Source organism: Pleurodeles waltl, chromosome 7 (assembly GCF_031143425.1).
Source record: "Pleurodeles waltl isolate 20211129_DDA chromosome 7, aPleWal1.hap1.20221129, whole genome shotgun sequence".
In the NCBI taxonomy this organism is placed as follows: domain Eukaryota; kingdom Metazoa; phylum Chordata; class Amphibia; order Caudata; family Salamandridae; genus Pleurodeles; species Pleurodeles waltl.
This window is the reverse complement of record NC_090446.1, coordinates 723,356,730-723,379,596: the sequence shown is the minus strand read 5'-3', so window position 1 is coordinate 723,379,596 and position 22,867 is coordinate 723,356,730. Positions and strand designations below refer to the sequence as shown.

The following is a 22,867-nucleotide window of genomic DNA, read 5'->3' as shown; positions in this document are numbered from 1 at the left end:
TTAATTACCGTCCTAAGCATGCTGCGTTATCTATTGTTAGGGAACAAGTAGATCTGTATAAATACATCACACTTTTGAGAGATAATCGGAGGGATTCCGACAAGATACCATTGCAGGTATCGATGCTGCACGTCGCCTTGACGCTGACCTGGACTTCGTGTCCCTACTGAGTCTGAGCACGAGACCTCATTCCAAGGTAACAAGGGTTGGGGGCTCCTTCCAGGAACATGGTATTGGCAGATTAGGTTTAACATACCCAGCTCTCCTCTAGGTGGAATGGTAGGCCTATTATGATAGGGTATTAGGTCATATTGCACACTCTATGTCTTTCCATGTTATTTCAAGATGGTGGGGGTCTTTATAATCATGACTCTTGTCTTTAGAATTCTGTCTCTTGCACTGTTCTTTATCCTAATCATTGCAGCCCATGCAATTTATCGCAGATTGCAGATTGTGTTGAATAAAAACTATTGAAACCTTACTACATCTTCATTATTGCCTGTGTTTGGTTGAGATCTGATGTATCTGTGAGAAAGGGGTCATTTCAGTTTAAACACAACACTCCCTGAGATGTCATACTTCTGAGTCCATGCGTAGAGCCTGCCACAAATCACCTTTAAGTGTTTGGGTTTTTGGTGAGGTACTGCTAGTGAGCCGGAAGTGTTGGGACTACAGTTGCAACTTGTTGTAGGATAGGCATAGTCACCTACAAACATAAGTACTGTCATTCTTAAACCAGCAGTCTTGCCCAGAGCAAGATTCCAACTACAACACCCTTATTCTTCAGATGAAGTCATTCCTAGGGCAGGGAATTGAGTTCAGGGAACACACAAAACCCAGTCTCTTTAGCAGGAGTGTGCTAAGCCTTTCTGAAAGTTGCTAAGTCGTGGTTGGGGTTATTGGAAAGCAGCATCCTCAAAGTAGATTGATAAAAGGCAAGCTTAGCAGAGTCAGACAGGCCTATATAGAAATCAGGCAGTGCCCGATGGGCTGGTCTCACAGATAAGTGTGTGGGACAGATTTTCAGCAGTTAGTGGGGCTGCTTTTTGTCCGAGTGGGCCCGTTTTTACTGTTGATTCTCTGATATTACAACAAACATTGTCTGCATCAAACACAAATGCATTCTGTTTCACGTATATTACAAAAAACGCATTCAGCTTGTCTTTACAAGTTTAAATCTGGTCTGATTTGCAAATATGGAACTCCTTTGTTAGCGACCTGGTTTGCTAACGTGAGCCACTTTTATCTCAGTGCACTGGCCCATATTTTGACCCAGTCAGACCCTAGTTTATTGTATTGTATGGAATGCGAAATATCTAGTTTAACTCATGACCAGTAATCACCAAGAAGTGAATCTTACAATGACATTAAATATCCAGAACATAAATATTTCTCAAGTAGAAACAAATAAAAAGGGTTGAAAACAAATATGAAGCGGCAGCTTGTGCTTCTGTCTAGTGAGTTTCCTCTAATTTCGATCCCTACATTTTTTAAAAATCTAACTGACTCTGTCACATATGATGGACTAAAGATGTGCACTCTTTTCCACCAAAGCAGCCATTGCTACTGTGGGAGATGCATTTTGTTGTTAGGGCCTCAGTTTCACAATGGAAAACACTGCCATATTATTAACAAGACCTGAATAATAAGAGCGTATAATAAGACACTGTAGAGCTTCAGGCAAAGTGCAGACTGCGCTTTCTGTTGCATCTTGGTGATGTATGAAGTTGATGCCCTGGATATTTTACTCACATTCTGAAACTAACCTTATATGTGTTACAAAACTGCACTGTATAAATGACAGTTTTGCTGTCAGTCCCACTTTCAACCAAGCTAAATACACTTTTCTTAATTCGGATCTCAATAACAGTATTAGTGAATGGTAAAACATTTTAGAGAATTTTGATAGAAATGTGTAAACAATAACCATTCTTTGGTTCCCTGTTCTTTATGTGTTTACGATGTGAGAAATTGTCTGCTTGAGCCAGTTTAAGTCAATTCATGAAACAGGTACACTTGGCACTTAAGGATTTCATACCTCTTCATATCACTTCACTATCTGCCCTGAGCCTTCTCCCTGGCAGGTCCCAAGAAACTACATTTAATAGCCTAAACAGGATGTAATAGCTTTCTAGAGATTGTTTCTATGATATTTTCTATTTATTTGCTCTACGATCTCAAGAGCAACTGGATTTATGTGGCCAAAGAGGACCAAAATTAAGTGACAATGTTTACTAAATTAATTTGTAAGATAAGGAAAATGATGTGGCATAATGCAGCACACTTATTGATAGTATTACTTTACTATTTTGTCATGTTTACACTGTGTAATTAAGTCTTGGCAAAGTGTTCACCACATTAGTACCATTTGAAAAACCAATTGCAAAAATAAGTAGCTGAAAGATAACCAGGTTAACCTTTGGAAAGAGCATACCACTGTATGCAAAAACATCACCATGGCTTTATTAACATTTCATCCTTTTGAGCTAGAAACAAAGTTTTATTTTTGTTAAAATCTGCAGGTTATGCAGCAGATGATGGATTGCGTAGCAGATGTGGCTAATAAAGAGTTATGCAAATAAAACCACAGCCACATAATCACATATTTCAAGTGGCCCTGACTATCACCAAGGGTCCAATTTAGAGTCTGCCCACCCACCTCATTTACAGACGGGTGGACCATAAGTATTCATTTGTGGGAGGCCATGTTAGATCTGCTGATAGAATATTTCCTCCGAAGGCCGGATGGAGTAAGCACCGTCGGAGGAAGGGCATTACACCACCACCCCCACTATTTAAGGTGGATGAAGTAATGCATTTGTTTTCCTATCTTCCCCACCAGAAAAAATCTGGCAGTAAGGGACAAGAAAACATCTCAAAATGACAAGCACCCCTTGGGGGAAAAATCCCAAGATGTGTGGGGCATTAGATTTTATTTTTCAGAAACAAACTCCAAATCCAATTAAAACTTTTGAAACTTTTAATACCTGACCATCATGACTGATAGTACTGTTACACGTTTCCTACATTTTCAGGAACCTTCATGACTGTGTTTCCTGTCAAAGTAGAGAGATTTATGTGAGGGTGCTGAACATCTCAAACTTTGGAGAGTGGAGGTCCTTTGGGATGGCAAAGGTTATGTCCTCCTCCAAACTCTAAAGCAGCCTCTAAGCTCTTTTTAAGGTCTTTCCTGATCATAACATTTGTATAATTGTTTGCTTGTTGTTAGAAATGGGGTCTCTAGTTGGCAGAGGTTTACATGCAAGTAGAGACCACAATCCTAGTCAGGGTATGTCACACACAATCCAAATTATCATGTGCCACCCTCTGGTAGCTTGGCACTGAGCAGTCAGGCTTAACTTAGAAGGAAATGTGTTAAGTGTTTGTGCAATAAATCATGCAACAACACAGTGAGAACACCACAAAATGACACCACACAGGTTTAGAAAAATATAAGATAATTATATGATTAAACTACATTCAAAACTACCAAGATCTGATGATCACAAGTTGAAACATCACTTTTGTAATGATAAGGAGAGTCTGCAGTTCTTAAATGCAACAATTGCCTCTTGCAAGCACAAAGCACCTGGTTTGCGTAAAAATTACATGCACGAAGACCGTAGAGGAGGAGATGCATAGAAAAAGGTAGGTGTGCGTCAGATTTCTGGGTGCACACAGATGATGCGTTGATTCTTTTCCATGCGGCAAGGGCTTTGCATCAAGTTCCGGCACACAGGCTCAGATCCCATTGACGGTGTAGGGTCTTTTGATGCCCAGGAACGATGCGTGGAAATCCTGGGCGTGCGGGATGAAGTCACAGCTTTTGCATCGATCTAGTTTCTGATGCGGCGGAGTTTCTGCCACACGGCTGGCACTGCCTCAATTCCTCTTGCAGAAAGTCAGGCTGTGTCATTCCGGCTCGGCGATGCATTGATCCAGTGGGCTGTGCATAGAAGTTCCGGTCACAAAGTTGGCGCTGCGTCGATCTCCACTTGGGGAGCCAGGCTGCGTCGTTCCAGTTCGGCGATGCTGTGATTTTCTCCCGCTGGACAGGCTGTACATCGTTTCTGGAAGGCTGTGCGTCGATTTTCACTGCACAAGGAGTTTCCTTGCAGAGATGAAGTCTTTTTGGCCCTGAGACTTCAGGAACAGGAGGCAAGCTCAATCCAAGCCCTTGGACAGCACTTCTCAGCAGAGCCAGAGACCAGCAAGGCAGCAGTGCAACAGCAAGGCAGCAGTCCTTAACAGCAAAGCAGTCCAGGTGAGTCCTTTGGGCAGCCAGGCAGCTTCTCTAGGCAGGTTCCAGGTTATGGTGCAGAGTGTCTGTCCCAATAAGTATCTGATTTGGTAAGGGCAGGGACCCAGTTTATATACCCAAAGTGCCTTTGAAGTGGGGGAGACTTTAGAGAGTGGTTTTGAAGTGCACAAGGCCCCTTTCAGTACACACCTGTCTGCCAAGGTCCTAGGAGGGGTTTTAGCAGTCCTTTGTTTCAGGGCAGGCCACTCTCCTTTGAAATGTAAGTGTCAGGCCCTCCACCTTTCCAGCCCAGGAAGACCCATTCAGTATGCAGATGTGTGCAGGTGTGACTGAGTATCCTGTGTTTGTGGTTGTCTTGGTGAAATGCACAAGGGAGCTGTCAACCAGCCCAGCCCCGACGTGGACTGGAGACAGGCTGTAAGGCGCAGAAGGATTTAAGTGCAGAGAAATGCTCATTTTCTAAAAGTAGCATTTCTAAAATAGTAATATAAAATCCAACCTTCCCAGTCAGCAGGATTTTGTATTACCATTCTGGCCATACTAAATATGACCTGTTTACCCCATTCTAATCAGAATCTACCACTCAAACAGTTTATGAGTGTAGCCCTAATGTTAGCCTATGAAAGGAACAAGCCTCACAGCAGTGGAAAATGAATGTAGGAGTTTTCTACTACCAGGACATATAAAATACACAGATATATGTCCTGCCTTTTACCTACACAGCACCCTGCCCTATTGGGTTACATAGGGCCTACCTTAGGGGTGACTTATACATAGGAAAAGGGGAGTTCAAGGCTTGGTAAGTACTTTTAAATGCCAAGTCGAAATGGCAGTGAAACTGCACACACAGGCCTTGCAATGGCAGGCCTGAGATATGGTTGGGGACTACCTATGTGGGTGGAACAACCAGTGCTGCAGCCCCAATAGTAGCATTTACAGGCCCTGGGCACATGTAGTGAACTAGGGACTTACAAGTAAATTAAATATGCCGATTGGGTATGAGCCAATGTCACCATGTTTTAAGGGAGAGAGCATATCCACTTTAGCACTGGTTGGCAGTGGTAAAGTGAGCAGAGTCCTATAACCAGCAAAAACAATGTCAAAAAGTGGAGGGGAGGTAGGCAAAAAGTTGGGGGGGACCACCATAAGGCTGTCAGGTCTAACACTTGTACACCACAAATCAGGTTCCTTGAGTTCATTACAAATGTACATTATTACCCTTGCGTAATGGGAAGAATTCTATTGATGTCATAAGGACGTAAAGCAGAGTGGGAGCACTGGAATTCAGTCTTTGAAAGCAGGTTAGGCACATCCCTGTGGTAGATCACTAACTCCCCCTTAGTGAATTTTAGTATCATGTGCTCGGGTCAGAATCCTAGGCAATACTATGGAAGGGCAAGCAGACAGTGGACTGGAGAGCTTTTCAAGTATCCTTAGCTGAAGTGAACGGTGTTGGCTGGATCTGGATAACAGGAAGGAACTATTTAGCCATGAGGCAATCCACAGCCATGCAAAATTTTCAGATGCAAACACTTCTGGAATTAACTTGGTGCCAGTGTTAACTACTCTGGGTTGTATTCCAGTCCATGTTTTTTTGCACTAGAGACTGGAATCAACTATTAGCAAGACACTCTTGGCTCCTCTCCGAGAAGGGACACAGCCGCTTGAATGTACATGTCTGATCCCTCCATGGTCCTACATGTGGATTATAATTTCATTGCTTTCTCTGATTTTGTGGGTTGGATTTGTGACCGTTGTCTTCTTCCTTATAAATGGATTTAATCTCCCAGATCACTCCGAGGTACAACTGGTAGCTGAGAGATTGAAACATCATTTGTCTTCCCACAAAGTGCAAAGAGACCCGTCCCTTGGGAACATTTCTGCTTTTCCAGTTTCTGATGGAATTGTGTGGGATAATGTCTACAAATTCCTTATGTTTTTAAAGTAGCAATGGATGACATAATTATACCAGGTGTTATTTCTGATGAATGGGTTGTTGAAACAGTGATTTCAATGTTTTTTTAGCTTGATTATGACACTTCTTGAAAGTGATGATACGTACATTAATGCTGATAACTATACACAAAGGGAACATTGCCCAACACCACTAACAGGGAGTCCTAAGACATATTCAGATACATTTGCATGCTTTCCTGGGCATGTTACCTCAGATCATGTTTCTTATTACTGTAAATGAACACCTTCACAAGTGAGGAAAATTATGCTGACCCAGACACAATTCATTTGTTCAAATTAATTGATTTTCCCATCTTGCAATTAAAGGCTACGATTATTGGTAAGAAACAATTGATTTTAAATCAGTTTGGGGAACTAAATATTGGCAAGTCCACAGGTAGATACCTTATTTAAAGTGTTTCTAATTCCAATACAGATGAACTTTCTGAATGACAAAGTGCAGCAGACCACCTCCTTGGGTCTAGCAAAAATTAAATAAATTAATTTGCCTAGTATTTCCCTTTATTCAATATTTTGCAAATGGGCAACACTTGGTAACTTACAGTGAGGAACCGCTCAATGGCATGGTACAGAATGTTACATTTATTTCTACGATTTCAGGTCCTAATGGCTGGCTAATGTGGCTGGTGGACAGAGATGGGTGTCACGCCTTTTTATGAGCTCTTTACAGGGTTTTAAAGCGAACAGCTGAACCCTTGTTATGTCCAGTCTCAGCACTCAGGGGTGGTCACCACTTATAGTCTGGAAAAGTTATGCCAGCGCTGGTTGCACGTAATCTGCAATAAAAGAACACCTCTCTCTCCTCTCGGGTGACATGGATTTACAGGATTTCTTTTTAGGTCCTAGGTCACATTGTTCCAAAAGATTTCTTTATGCCATCTACAATGACATTTTGGACGCTTTCTCAAATGGAAGATGCTGTTTGTTTAAAGCAAATAGATCGGGCTCATTTGGAAAAAGCATTGGCTGTTGTTGATAATGGAATAAATGCATTATCCACTCATATTTACACAATGAATAACATTGTATCATTTACAATTGACAATATAGATAATGGCATGTCTTTTTTACAGGATGTGCAAAGTCAGCTTAGATCTATTATACAGCTGAGATGGACATTGCAAATGTTAAAATCAAACCCCATGCCCGAGTGCACATTAAGTAAAGATAATTGTTTTTGCATTTTAATTGCCATGTAAACAGCAAATAATGGCAAAGAAAGATGCTACTTATGCAGTCATGAATATTGATTAGAAAAATTGCCTTTCATAGTAGCTGAAACACCTTCAGCAGTATCGCTCATTCATGGATTTATCAGACTGCCAATTCAACATTTTAGTTCATGTCATTCTTGAAACATTTTCCAGGAGGCAGCTATCAAGCTGGGGGGAGAGTTTAATTTGCATGGTGTGGGAATTACCATTTTATTACAGACGTGTGAGTGGGAAAAAAAGAGGTTTTTCTTAGCGGAAATACAATTACTCTTATTTCAGTGAACTTGTGAGCCACATCTTTAATGCTTCTAACATTGTGGGTGTTTTTAAAGTGGTTGGGGTCTGGCTTTGTCAGTACATTCTAAAATGATACCATCTTTTATACACTTTTTGCTTTCAAGTGTATTTGGAAGCATGCCACTTGTGGTATTCCTTATTGGTGGTATTTGGTTCTATTTTTGCTGCTCAGCAATGGATGTCCCACCTCACGGTCAAATGGTGATGGAACTACTGCATGTCTAGCTGTGTTGTGAACGCATGATGCAGTACTTTGGAGCAGATTTAATGGGTGAGTTAAATGAATACTAGCCGTTGTTGTTTTGGCCAGTATGGTTCTATTGTGTGCAGCCTGTGTTCTGCTGTCTTTGGTTAACTTTCAAGTGTGCGCTTGACATCTGTCTTGAACACAATTGGTAAAATCTTTGGACATGGATCGGTAGATGTCCCTGTTGAGGGTTCATTTTCAGTGTTGTCCCCTTGAGACTGCCATTGCTTTTACATGCTCTGTATTAGCCATTCTACTCTTTGGAAATGGATGATGAGGCTCTAGGTTTCCTTAACACTGGCTCTCCTACTGCAGGCACTGTACAGGATGGAACAATCTTGGTATTAGCTGAGGGCACTGACCATGTCTATTCCTTTGATTTGCTCACTGAGGCCACTGTGGTTCTGTCATCAGGATCTGTTCTGGATTCGTTCTGTGTTGACAATATGTATGACATTTTGGAAGCTTCCTTTCAAATTTGACCCTTATTATGAATTGGTTTTATATTTTAAATTGGCATATTTAATGTCTTATTTTTATTTTCTTTGTTTGTTGAAATGAACATTTGTATCCCTTTTTAGTATAGTCTTATTAGGAAGCATGTCTTTTCATAGGCAAGGGGAGAGTGCTGTGAATCCTTCCTGGGCCCACATTGGTTCTCTATTTTAGCTCACTTTTATATTTTACATTTACATGTTTTAGCTGACATTGCTTTTAGCAGTGACATTTTACATATGTAGGCTTAGCACTATATTGTTTTAAGAATATATTCTACATGTTACTTGTTTTTAGTTAACCTTTCTCGACATGTAATCTGTACACTCTGTTCAAGGCTAGGAACATAGTATAAGAACATCCTAGTGCTTGCATTGCATGTTCAGAGACAGCTACTAACATCTAGACATATCATTGCATCAGAGCTGCACCTCTAACACAGTGTGTCTGTGATCATATTAATGATGTACTGTTCCAGGGTGGGCAGAGGAGCACTCCAGCTTCTACCATCTTGGGAAGAATATTGTGTTCGACATGAAACTCTGCTGATTCTGATCTTTTAGTTTGTAGACAAGGATTGCCATCCACGCTTATGGCCGAATTCCATACTCCTCTCTCCTGATATGGGGACTAAGGCTATCCTCTTAGATTAGGCAAAAGCAGAAGATCCATTCACCATGCTCTCAGTATAGGGTTAGCAATAGGGAGGAATATCTACCAATCATTTGTCATGGTTGGATTGTTTATTCTTTTCACCATGTTCATAATGCTGGTACCGGTGCTTTGTTTCACCTGCCTAATTATCACAGCTCAATCTCTCTATGCAAGACTATTATTGTTTCAATAAATGTATTGAAAACTTGTCTCATATGCTCTCTTGTTTTTAACCTGTGCATAAATGAGTAAGACAATAAAAGGGGAAGATCTGTTTCCATGATTCCCTTAGTGAGCCCCATGCCATGTTCAGGTTGCCATAATCACCTTCCACCCCTATAAGGTTAGGGTTTTGGATGGGACAGTGTGAGCTAGCCAGGAACTGGGCAGACAGCTTCTTATGGTGTGGATGGAATCAGATCGAGCATTCGCGCAATACACAGTCGTAATATTTTAGTAGGAACTGCGTAACAACACTCTGACAAAGCCAGTAGGCCCCTTGTTGTGCTAGACATGCAGGGAGGAAGTTGTCTTTCTTGATGTTAAGGCTTTCTAGTGTGCAAACTGTTAATACTGCCCCAAGCATAGGGTGTCCAGGGTACATGTAGGGTGCTACTTGAACAGTATGGCCTTTCTTTATTGCATGCACTACCTGTGAGTTGTAAGTTCCATTGAGGGGTGTCAGCATTGGAATGTCCAAATCTCAGTCTTTACATATTTGTTAATTTGTACTTACTATTTGGTTTTGTGTATTATAAAGTACCTTTCCTTTTTATATGAAAAGGTACAGAAGGGCAAACAATTCAGCAAATTACTAAGTATTGTTGGTTGTGTTCATAAGTTATGAGTCTGTAGCTCACAGTGCCACCCCTGAGTAAGCTTTGGACTCTCTGCCTCACTGCTCTGGGAGTCAAGTGCTAAACATGTTTACTTGATTTCAAGTTTGCTAGTCTGCTGTACCTTAATTCTGCAGCGCTGTAGACCCTAGTTGTTCCATTGGTGGTCTAATAACTTTTGACAGCCTAGGACTCTCCAACTCAGATTTCTTACAAATGTTTTTTAAACACTTCGGCCTGATCAAGAGCTGCACAGTAATGGTGGGTGGTAATTCCATACCCAAATTAAACATTTCTGCAGCATCACCCAATGGATACCATGCAAATATGAGTTCATGGAATGGAACTGGGAATTATAATTGGGTTGTGGCATTAAAGCACCTGTTTCTGCATGTTTCTATCCTTGACAGTTACTGGACCCATTTTCCACCCACTTTTAGCAGGTCAAATTATGCCAACAAAATGGCTCCTCAATAATCAAGGTAACTACATCACAGGTGCGATGACCAATGATAAAAGGCTACTCAGAGACCCTATTAAGTAATTCCTAAGATAACCTTGCAATACGATCTCTTAGTGTCAAAGAGACATCTACATTTAACCTAGACCACCAATTAGATTGGATGACGAAGCCTCACCCACTAGTTGTGGCATGCTTCATCATCAGCAACCTCATCCCACCTTGTTAAGATGATACTGCCAGGGCAGACAAGAAGGGATCTAGAGAATCTAAAAATACTTTAAAGTAAACCCAAGGTAATACATTTATTCATGGGTACCTAAGGCACAGTTAAAACCAAAACAGGCAATGTTATATGGTTAAAATACCCACACATCCTAATGAACCACATGGTTCTGCCCTCATACATGCCAGTACTGTTCAGGGACATTGTTTAGGTTCAAAGGTGGATCCCTATTTCTATGCTACCTTATTAAGTAAAAAGGAGAGGGCTGTCAAACTTTAGGCCTACCTTGACAACCCAGGCAATTCTGATCTCCTACCTCTGGCGAACTAGAGCTCCATGGTCTAGAAGGAGGAGGTATCATCTGTAATCGCACATTCGTCAAGAGAAATACTGGCGGGAGACCTACTCAGTGCTATCATTTAGCCACTTATGTAAAACCTACATCCGTGTAATACTGTTCTGATTTAAAACCGGACCTTTAAACCAGCAAAGTTATCAGCCAACCACTAACCCATCTCATCCAGAGGTGCTTGAGTATTTCATAATTTACATTAATTTTAGATGAATTTCAGTTCACTTGCAAATCCTTATTTAGCTGCATCTTTTATTGGGTAATCTCACCCTGCCTGCATGCAACATGCCTACCCGCTTCTATGGTAAAGGCCTTTATCACTTATGAGATTGTGGGTACCGAGTGTGAAACAATAAATGCTTTTTTACTACATGGCAGAGAGAGGACATAAATGAAGTCAACTAAATTAGCGAGTTTTCGCTTTGAGTCATTTAAATGCAGCAATGGAATAATGTTTGCAGTCCCTAGAGCAAAGCCAAAGTGGTTTCCCTCTCAATCTGAATAAAGGGACTGATTGTTGTCCTTCCAACAAAACAATTAGATTTTCTAAGGGATAGATACAGATAGATATTCTTCTGTAAACCTGCGAATGTGTGCAGAATTTTCCTCCTGCAGAATATTATGTTTTCTTTCTAAATAGCAAAACAAATTCAACTCCAAAATGATTTTGAAAACTTATTTGTAAAGGTTCTAAATCCACAATATATTCAGACACAAACGCTGTTGAGTTAATGGCATAGGTCGGTTTTAGATGAATTTGAACATTAAGGAAACGTTTTCTTTGTTTATTTAAAAAACTTACCAGAATCAACACATGGCCCTTACACAAATGTATTTTTGGCTGGAAACCTAATTTTACGTCTGCCGGGAATTCATAAAGGAATCCTTGGTGGGTGTAAACCCATCTGCTACTGTAGAGTTCGCTGTAAGGAGTGCAGAGAAATTCACGGTATTAAGTCCTGCATGAGGGGTGGGAAGTGGCGTTTTGTTTCCCTCGGTCTCTTGGAAAGCCTGCAAGCATGATTCTTGTGAGCATTTACAGACTCCAATTGAACTCTTTATCCCCTAGAAATAGTCAACTATTTACTCCAGGCAAAGGGTGGAGTAACCAACCTTGTAGGACAGGGAAAGAAGTGGATCACCCCTAGATGTGCATGGGGTGTAAGAGAAGAGCTTTCGCCATAGTGAAAAATGCTTTCCTCCAGAAGAAAAACGGATGCTCATTTACACAGTGTGCGCCATTCCCCATGCGTGGACGTCTATTATACAGAACTCTGTACAGTAGGAAATAGAACTCACAAAAATAATCACATGACATTCCCAATACTACGCCTGGAAACCTGCGCTTGGCACTGCTTTCCACACGTACTAGTGGGAATGTTGATGAACACCAACCAAAACGTAAAAATACTTTATAGATCTTCTTCAGGGCCAGTTTTTCACACTATAAAAGAGTGACAAAATGATAATTAATGTAATCATAAAATCACCATCAATAGTTTTATTACAGATGAACAGTGGTAGTATAAATTAGCTCGTATTTCAAGGTCCATTCAAGTTCACGTTCTACAATATGAGTTTTCTGCTGTTTTGTTTTCCACAATGCAAGGTCTTTTCCCTGGCTTCTGCCTTTCCTGCCCCAGTTACCTGTGATGGGTCTCAACTTTCTTTGTACCAGACTGAGTACCATTAATTTGAAAAAAGCACAATCTGTTGTAAAGTACATTTGATTATATATGGACACATGGTGGAATTTATAATATTCTTGATAGCCAATCCATTTGAATAAATCTCTTTTACCACAATGAGGCCTGGACAAAATGAGCATAATTTCTGGAGGAAATTGCACAAAATGCCCTAAAATGCTTGCCGAATTAGGAGTTATTATTCAAAATGCTTGCTTTTGCTTTTAGCACATTTCCTTTAGTGTGAAATACATAATTGCATACATTGTTGGCACAGGACCCATTTCACTTTAAAAGACAGTACATGACTTAAACAATAGCCACTTGCATTTAGTTAATTCACATTCCTCCCAAGCTCCTTTGACAGGATTTTTACCAGGATGAAGTCTCAATTACATGATGTGGCATAATGGTGAAAACTCATGCATTTCATGTGACAATCGTAACATGAAGTGCTTGAAATTCTGCAAGATAACCCACTGTAAACGAAATTAAGCCCTGGTCCAAACTGAATATAAAATTTAGGGAACATAATACTTTTTGAAAAACATACTCCACAGAATGGGGGCCTGATTTATACTTTTTGCTGCAAAACTACGCAAATGCAGTTTGGCCATTTCACAGAGCCAGCCGGGCACCATATTAAAGGAATGGTGCAAGTCGGCACTAAACTTGGGCTAGCGTCTTAAAAGAAGACGCTAGACGGGTAGGGGTGGCGGTAGGGAAGGAGGGGGTTGTGCATCTCAGAAAAGACAGGAGTCATGCCCACCACCCCAATGGTCAGAACAGAGGACAAGTGCCCCCTGGCCATTGCACCCTGTAAACAAAATTACCCAGACTTACCTGGTATGGGGTACCCCATCCTCCGGTGTCCCCCTGGTGGGGGTTGGGTTGTTCCTGGGGCTTGGGAGGTCACCTGTCGACCCATCCATGGTGTTTAACCATGGAAATGGGTCCACAGGTCCTCTAACGCCTGGTCTGATCCAGGCGGTAAATAATGGTGCAAAGCAAGCTTTGCACCATTATTTGCCCCCTCTTCCCACCTATGCATCATTTTAGCACAGGGGGATAGATAGGGGGCTATGGGAATAGCACCATTTTTTAGATTGTGACTCCTAATATGCATCTCATTGCGCAAAGGTAGGTGCACGCATCCAAAAAATGGTGCAAACTCCTATATTTTGACATTAGACATGTCTATCGTCAAAATATAAATATGGAATTAGGTTTGTGCCGAATCTGTGTAAAAAAAGACCCAAATTTTGCACAAGCAGAATATAAATCTGCCCCTTCGTTTCCTCTACAGGCCTACAAATTAAAAACTTCTCATTACAGCAACTAGGCAATTTACAACAGCAGTTTTCCAAAATATGTGATTACAATATCAATTGAGCAATGATACCTCTGAATTCAAAAACACCATAGACATATACTCATCCACTAATGTATGAATGCCATGGAAAGCTTGATAAGACAAACACTGAAAGGCCTTTTGTCACGCTGTTTGGCATTTCTGAACTTACAACACTTTTCAAAATGTTGGGGTATTAAATTAGTCACATGGGCAAAATGTCTCAAAGGTTTAGAAAGTCCTGAATCTATTCACCTGAAGCAGTGTCTGCTTCAAGTAAAGTTGTGAAAGAACAGTTAGAACATTTCTTAGATCAAACTGATGTATGAAATTTAATTTTACCTAAAGAACTTAAAAATAATTTTAACAGTTCAATAGGTTAAGCGCCTACTGCAGAGATCCTTGTGTAATATATGAAATGCATGTCACTGTTATGAATCTCTGTTGAAAAACCTAATCATCTCTTGGTGCAGTTAATATTTCCCACCACATTGGTGCTCATTTTGTTAGTTTAAAAAGTCCAAGCTATCAAGACTGGTATTAAACAATTCATTAGCAGCTTCCAACCACCTATCAAATGTGAGGGTGTAAACCTAATGAGTGATCTTAATGGACCTGCAGCGGAGAACTGACGTGTAAATAATGAACTGGTCTTTGCGTGTGGTGCTTGGACCCCTAGGTTACTTTATACTGATTGCAACAAGTCACTCCAAGTTACATGCAGACATCTGCAGCAGTTTATAAATCCCTGAGCTCTTTTTGGGTTCTGGTATTTAGGAAAATAACAAAATATCGCCAAAAATGCAACGAGCACGTATGAGCTATTAGTGACTCACATAGATGATTATGAGAGCTTTAGTTGAAAATTAACTCAATAACTCATATCCACAGCTGGTGCCTTAACTCAATGAACTGAGCTGTAATACTGGGGTGGAGACCGCCTTAGGATAAAGTATAGGGAACATGTAAAACATTTATTAAGCTTAAAATAATATTGTAAAAATATGTTTATGTTAAATATTATTGTATTTGAATATTTTATATATAAATATATATATATATATATATATATATATATTCACGAAAAAACTAAGATTACAGGGAAGTTATAGTTATGAGTGAATGAATTAATGTATGAATGAGTCTATGGTTTTTCTTTCAAGATGTTCAATAATCACAAATATTTTATGACTAATTCATGCTAAATTATATTAAACCTATAAATTGCCCCTAAAGCACACCTATATCAAACCCCTGGGGTCAGAGTGCCTTCACTGTGACCCCTTATGCCATTTTCAACTTGAATTTCCACCCCCAGGGATCATGTCCTGTGAAATAAAATGGCAAATGCAACTTTCTAGTCAGGTTGCAGTCATCCAATTTCAATGCTTCTTTTCAAGAGCATATTTGCAAACATTTGTGAATTTTGCAAAATACTTTTGACCAGAGATATACAAATGTATTTGCCCTTAAATATCTCTTCAACTACTGAAAGGATTAACACCAAATAACAAAAAGCACAATCTGCATACTGGCAGCTAGCTTTCTGTCAAATTTGGTATAACTCCATCCAGTGGTTCGGGCTGTAGATGTGTTGACAGGTCCTATGCAAATTACCATGGTAAACAAAATGTTTTTTCAGCCCCCTTTTTCTCGGCCCCTGCTTTTCAGATCACCCCGAAACTTCCCATGTGCAACAGGAATAACCGGGCCACTTTTTTGGGAAGATTTCGGGAAGATTCGTCTAATCATGCCAAAATATAGGCAAAATATAGGCATCACAAAAATTATTTTTCCATGGAATCATGGTCCTAATTGTAACTACCTGGTGGCAACCGCCACTAGGCAATATATATATTTATTTGAAGTAGTCATAAAATTCTACTGCACTATTAACTTAATGTTGAATTAAATATTTAATTAATTAAATACCCTAAATAAAATTATTTTTCAGGGGTTATTAACAAAAAACTCACTCAAATTAAAATGTTCTTATTTAGTTGTTTTTAAGTATTTAAATTTACAAAAATGTATGAATAGAATTTATTTAAATTAATTTATATTTGTCAAATGAGTTACATTTATTTTTATATTAATGACGATTATTAATATTTAGAACATTCATATGATTAAAATATGTCCAATGTATACATCCAAATAATGGCCACCCAAAAAGCACTTAAATTATTTGGAACTTAAAAAGATGGTGAATATTTTCTGGAATCTGAAAAATACTTTTCAAACCCAGAAGCCCAGTGGCTGCTAATAAAAATATATACATACTGTGTGGTTTATTTTTTTTATTACATGAACATCCGGGCAGTAGTGAATGTCCATTTTGATTAAATTGCATTTACCTGAAGAACCCATAAATCTGATATTTGTGCAGATAACATGTGGTGTAACATATGTGTTGCTGTTCAAAGCTTTTCCTTTGCCTGAGACACTAGGAAGACGTTGTAAACTCCTGGTCCTCAGTTCTGTCCAGCTATCCTATGTTTTTAAGTCTAAATCAATTCAATGGACACTACACCGGAAACAATTAATGGTAGTTTGTTGGCGCTTTTGCATGCTTTCTGAAACTGCCGTCCTTACTTACATTAGTGAGTCAGTTCCTGATCATGCAATCACACACCTGCTGATGTGAACCACACTACTTGCCACCTGAGAGTGAGAACCATCTGTTTGTAAACTTAACTACACATTATGAGTGCTCTTCTAATCTTCTAGTTCATCACTGCAACTTTTGCTCAGGAAATTTCACTACCTAGCACATTAAAATAGCAGATTTTATTTTTACAAAAAACATACTATCTGTGTTATCACAAATTGAAAACTTTTCTTTTTTAAAATGTTGATAGATCACATTTAGATCCTAATTCAAAATGGACATTTGCCACTGGACAGAATAAAAGCAAATTAATTAATGCTTTGAATATACTGTAACTCACACAGACTATTGACAGGTAAAATTATGTTCTTTGACAGAACAGTGCAATACTATGAATCTCCTTTATTAAGTAGACTAAATATGACTCAATTATACTATGTGTCTTATGATAGAGTTTGAGGTTACTTTTGTATGTGCTCTTTTTTAACTTTATTGTTGATTAATTATTTTGTTTAGCACATCAATAGTTTTGTACCGTTTTGCTTCTTTTTTCTGAAACAAATCTACTTCTGGTGTACCATTTTAGAGGAGATAACCATGTCATATAAAGCAGCTGTGCACTCTTACAAGAGTTGTGGGAAACTGTAAAATCCTAGACATTGAGCTTCGTATTTAGAATACACTAAGTGGTCTGGAAAATTTGTCCAACTTCATTGTTTTTTTAAATGGATTTCATAAAAATGAATGCCCTTAAATATTCATGGACCAAACAACTGTGGATTATCCTATTCAATTTGTGTCAATAAATCATTTTGATTTGGAAGATAAACAAAATAGTTTAATTCCATGTAACATTTGCTATGGGATTCTATTTCAAAGCCCTGCCTTTATTATTTTTTATGGAAGGGTGTTTCAGTAGCAGTGGTTGGCCATTCTTGGACTTACTACTTCCACTTTTTTTCAATATTAAATTCACACTAATACATTTTGCTTCAACTCAGGAGGAAAATCATTTAATGCTACAGTTTTTGGTAAGTTTGCACTCATAAATGCTAAACACCCAGGACAGTAAAGCTACCCAAAGGTGTAAGAGTATACATACATGTGCAGAATCACTTATGCATATATTTACCTTTGTGAATAAGCCCCATGACATGAAGATGTGGGGCAGCAGCGTATTGATGTAAAGAATTATTATTATTATTTTGAATAATCATGTCAAGGAGGTTGATGTATTAGATGAATAGATGAGGTGAATATATTGAGCTTTGAAGGTTGCTGGATGTTTGAGAAAGTGTTGAAAATGTTCTTGAGAGAAAGATTAAACTTACCTCAGCACTTTCATTCTGGAGAGGATAATATTTAAAAGGGATTTTAACATTATTGAAGGGTTTTGAAAGCTCAAGTAGTACAAGAGCAAATTTATTTTCGTCCATCATTCTTAATGTGCGTTAGAAATATAATTTCTGGTAGGCTTTGGTATGCACCTATGCCTGGCAGAACCCACCATTCTAGTCAGTGTAACCCAGATACACAACAAAGATAACCCATGCTCACCCCTGTTAGCTTGATGCAGAGCAGGCAGGCTTATCATCAGAGGCAATGTGTAAAGCATTTGTGCAACACACACACACAGTAACACAAAGAGTACATCACAAAAGGACTCAACACAGGGGTTTATAAAAATAGCTCATTATATCACAACCACATTAGGCCAAAACAAAATAAATTCATTATCTACTTGTCAAAATATGCACCTTTTCAGATACTAACCATTATCCTGGTCAGAGTAAAACCAAAATGACATACATCATACCATAAGTGCATGTAATGAAAATTTGTTTGTAAAAAAGCACATGAATCACAATATGCAATTATGAAATCATAGGGCACAGCACACCTGTGCTCCTATTACTCTTAATATGGTAATCAGGCACAAAATGTAGGGCACAGAAGCACCTGCGTGCCTATTACATGTGATACAGCAACTTCCTATGAGCTGGAATTCTTTAGCCACCTTGTCTCCCTGGGCAGCTCACACCAAACTTGGGTCCTACACAGAGGGTTCACCCTAAGTAAGTAGGGTGTAATCAGTGCACCCAGACCCAAAGGAGCCGAAGAGCACTGATGTCAGCATTGTTTCCCGCATTACCCTGGCAACGTGTTTTTAATGGGGGTTGTGCTGAGATGAGCTGCAGCAGCTCTCTCGTACAGTAGTGCTCCAATGCAGACTGGAAACCACGACGGCAGGGAGACTTCCTTTTACTTAGCTAGAAGCGTTTGAGCCTCTCTCCTCTTGTAGAGTGTTATGCTGGAGGGCACAGAGCATTCTGTTCTATTACATACAAAGCACTGCCCTGGTCAGAGCGCTGCACTTTAGGTACACAGTATGATGTCCTGTAGTCCGCAAAGCACTCTTCTGGTTAGCACCTTATCCTTGAAGCCAAATCAAGCACTGGGTTGTTTGAAAGCTGCATATTGGAGGACTCAGAGTCCCGGAGCAATCAGGCAGCTGCAGATACTTTTCTAGCCTGACACTCTGAGAGAACAGGGGGGCAAGCAAACACTTAATGGGAGAACATTTGGGGGCACAAAGGAAGGTAGAAGACAGCAGGATAGCACATTAAAGCAGGTTGCGAAGTGGCAATCCCTCCATGAAAAGTGCTTTTTGTCACTATCAGGACATGTAAAGCCTAAAAGTACATGCCCTGCCTTTTACTTACGTAGCACCCTGCCCTATGGGCTACCTAGGGCCTCCTTTACAGTTGACTTATATGTAATAAAAGGGGTGTTTAATGCTTTCCAAGTAGTTTAAAATGTCAATTCGAAGTGGCAGTAAACTGCACACACAGCTACTGCAGTGGCAGGCCTGAGACAGGTTTGGAAGGCTACTTTAATGGGTGGCACAGTGGTGCAGGCCCACACGTATCAGGTAATTTACAGGCCTGGATAAATAATATACCCCGTTAAAAGTGATGTACAAGTTAATTAACTATGCAAATCAGGTGTAAACCAACTATACCATGTTAAGAGGAGAGTGTACAGCACTGGTTAGCAGTGGTGAAATCCTAAAGCCAACAAAAATGAGGTCAGAAAAATAGAAGGAGTAAAGTAAAGGGTTTGAGGTAACCCTGCAAAAAGGACCTAGTCCACCGAGGTGTCATCTAAAATTTGTAGTGCTACACTTTGTGGCCACATGGAATTTTTCACAGCATGTGCTTCCTTTAACCTAAGACAAATTGTCAAATGATTTGAATAATGTTTGTATGAAGATATGACTTAGAATATGTTAGCACAGCACCAATCTTGCATATAAAAGCATAATGTAATAAATTAAATTGAGTGCAAGCAATTGAAAGCTGGAATTTATATTAAACTTCCCTAGTGAAATCTTGGAAATAGTATTGAATTGCAAGTATTATCCATATGCAATTGTAACATTAAATTTACTAGCCCATATAGTGTACTTTGTTCCGCCTACCTATGAAGCAGGCGCACATCATTTTTTTCAATCAGATTGTATATTCCCCAAAATCACATATATTTTGTTACTTGTTGTAATATCAGTTTTGAATTATAAATCTTTGCTTCCATGTAAATGTTTGTTCTCCACAGTTGATTTAATTGATGTGTTGGCTCTCATTGTACTAATGAGACTGCTGGTTTCCAGCAGCCGCACCACCAGTTTGTGGAGAACTTCGTCCAATTGCACACCTTGTGACAACTGTTGCCTAACTCTTTCTGCCAGACAGCAGCACCTCACCAGCACCTGGAAGTGGTGGTGATTTGTGGCAGCTGTGCACATGACATTCTGACTTCTCAGGGGAAGTCGTGGTGAACAGATCTCATCCTTTTCTCCCAGTTTAATCTCACACAAACAGAAGCAAAGATTATTTCAATATACTTTATTGAATCAATTCCGTTCTAGATAAAATGGCATATACTGCAATGATTAGGATGATAAAACATAATACTAATAATGCAGTGACAAAGAAAGGGAAACATAGGAAATGTCCCACCATAGTGTCAGAATGCTAGGTGTTGGAATTCCTACGTACATCACTAAAGTACTGTAATAAAAGCACAGCAGTGTTAGCCCTAATCTCCCCTTTAGGATACCTAGGAAGACACCATCCCCCATACCTGGATTTAGTAGTAGCAAAGAGGGCTGTTAACCTACTGAGAGTCCTCTCTCATGTAGGCAGAGAAAGACATCAAGGGGCCTACTATGAGTTTGGCGGATGGGAAAGCCCATCCACCAAACTGCCAATACGGTGGCCGCTGCCTACATGGCGGCCTCCCTGCCGCAGTAATTAAGGCCATATTTATACTTTTTGATGCAAACCAATGCCGGCGCTGGTTTGCGTCAAAACTTTTACCGCCGGCTAACGCCATTCCTACCCGCCATGTGGGTGCCTTATTTAAGGAATGACGTTAGCCGGCGCTGCGGACGGATCTGAGTAAAGAAAAATTGACTCAAACCAGGCAATGTCGGCGTAGGGGAAAATGGGCATTGTGCATCAAAAAATGGTGCAAGTCAGGTTTGAGGCAAAAATCATGCCTCAAACCGGACTTGCGTCATTTTTTGACACACAACCCCCATTGAAATGACTCCTGTCTTAGCAAAGACAGGAGTCATGCCCCCTTACCCAATGGCCATGCCCAGGGGACTTCTGTCCCCTGGGCATGGCCATTGGGCACAGTGGCATGTAGAGGGGCCCAAGTTAGGACCCCCTATGCCACTTTAAAAAAATAAAAAAGTGATACTTAGCCCAACTTACCTGTACCTACCTGGGATGGGTTCCCCGTCCATGGGTGCCCTCCAGGGGTGGGCGAGGTTGGCAGGGGTTGTCCCTGGAGGCAGGATAGGGCACCTCTGGAATGCTTCCATGGTCAGAGACCATGGAAGTGAGCCCACAAGTCCCTTAACCCCTGCCCTGACCCAGGAGTTAAAAATCGGCGCACGTCAGGCTGTGCGGCATTTTTTAAGGCCCGCCCCCTCCTGTGCGTCAAAATGACGCAGGAGTATAAATAAGGCGCACAGGCCTTAAAGTCATTTTTGGGACGGAAACGCCTACCTTGCATGTCATTAACGCAAAGCAGTTTCCCGCATCCCAAAAATGACACACACGGAGGAAATTTGACGTCCGCGGGCGTCATAGTTTAAATATGGTGCACGGTTTGCGCCGAATGTGCGGCAAAATTTTTGACGCACATTCGGCGCAAACAGAGTAAAAATATGCCCCTAAGAGTTTCCTGCTAGGTCGGCAGGCGGAAACCTGAGTTTCCGCCCACTGGCCTACCGGGAAACAGACTACAGCATTGTCTCTGGCTTGTTATCAAGTTGTGGCAGTGCTGTAGCCTGCAGGGTGCACCAGCACCCTTGCAATGTTCACTGTCTGCAAAGCAGACAGTAAACATTGTGAGGGTGTTGGCCAAGTGCATGGGCTTCAACAGACTTTTAATGGCAGTGCTACTGCCATAAAACCCCTGATGGAGAAGGGGGTCGTAATCCCTAGACCGCCAGGATATGAGATCCTGGCAGAGCTGTCGGTTCCCTGTTGGTCCAACCACCAGGTTTATAACATGGCGTCGGACTACTGCATTGGCAGCGGCCCAGACTGCCACCGCGAGTGTTGCCATTCATAGACCGCCACACTTGTAATCAAGCCCCACATCTGAACCTGCAGCTGCAATTAAGCCACAGCATGCGGTGGAAATCTTCTTGCTGGAACTCTCTGTCTAACGTATGGGGGCACAAATAGGTTTTGTAGTAAAACAGCTAATGTTCTGAGAAAACTGCCCTACCATAAAACACAAATGTTTCCAGGAAGTGGCAGAGATTGTGATGTCCCACTTTGTGTCAGCAACATATTGGAGACAGCCTTGAGCAGAGCACAGAACAAGAATGTCAAAGTACAAAGAATAAAAACACTTACAGTGCTAAAAGCATTCAAGATAACGGAAAATTAAACATCACTGCAGAAGAGAGCTTCTGCTCAGAAAATGTCACCTAGGCTAAAGGGCACAGGCTGCAGGCCTATGGCTAAAATAATGTGCCCATAAAGCTACTAAGGTACCCTCACAAGAGTGTACTACTGTCAAAGATACATTAAAATGAAAAGACAAGAATATTTTAGCAACTCGTGGAGCTGGCATCCATGAATTCTTGTTGTGAATTAACTTAATGAAATAACCACA

The 22,867-nt window shown here is 40.4% G+C and overlaps 1 protein-coding gene across 2 annotated transcripts in view; it reads left to right on the top strand.

Annotated features, from left to right (window-relative positions):
* Positions 1 to 22,867, top strand: part of FSTL4 (follistatin like 4) — a 2,214,882-nt gene that overhangs the window by 215,955 nt on the left and 1,976,060 nt on the right. The gene's annotated exons all lie outside the window — the stretch shown is intronic.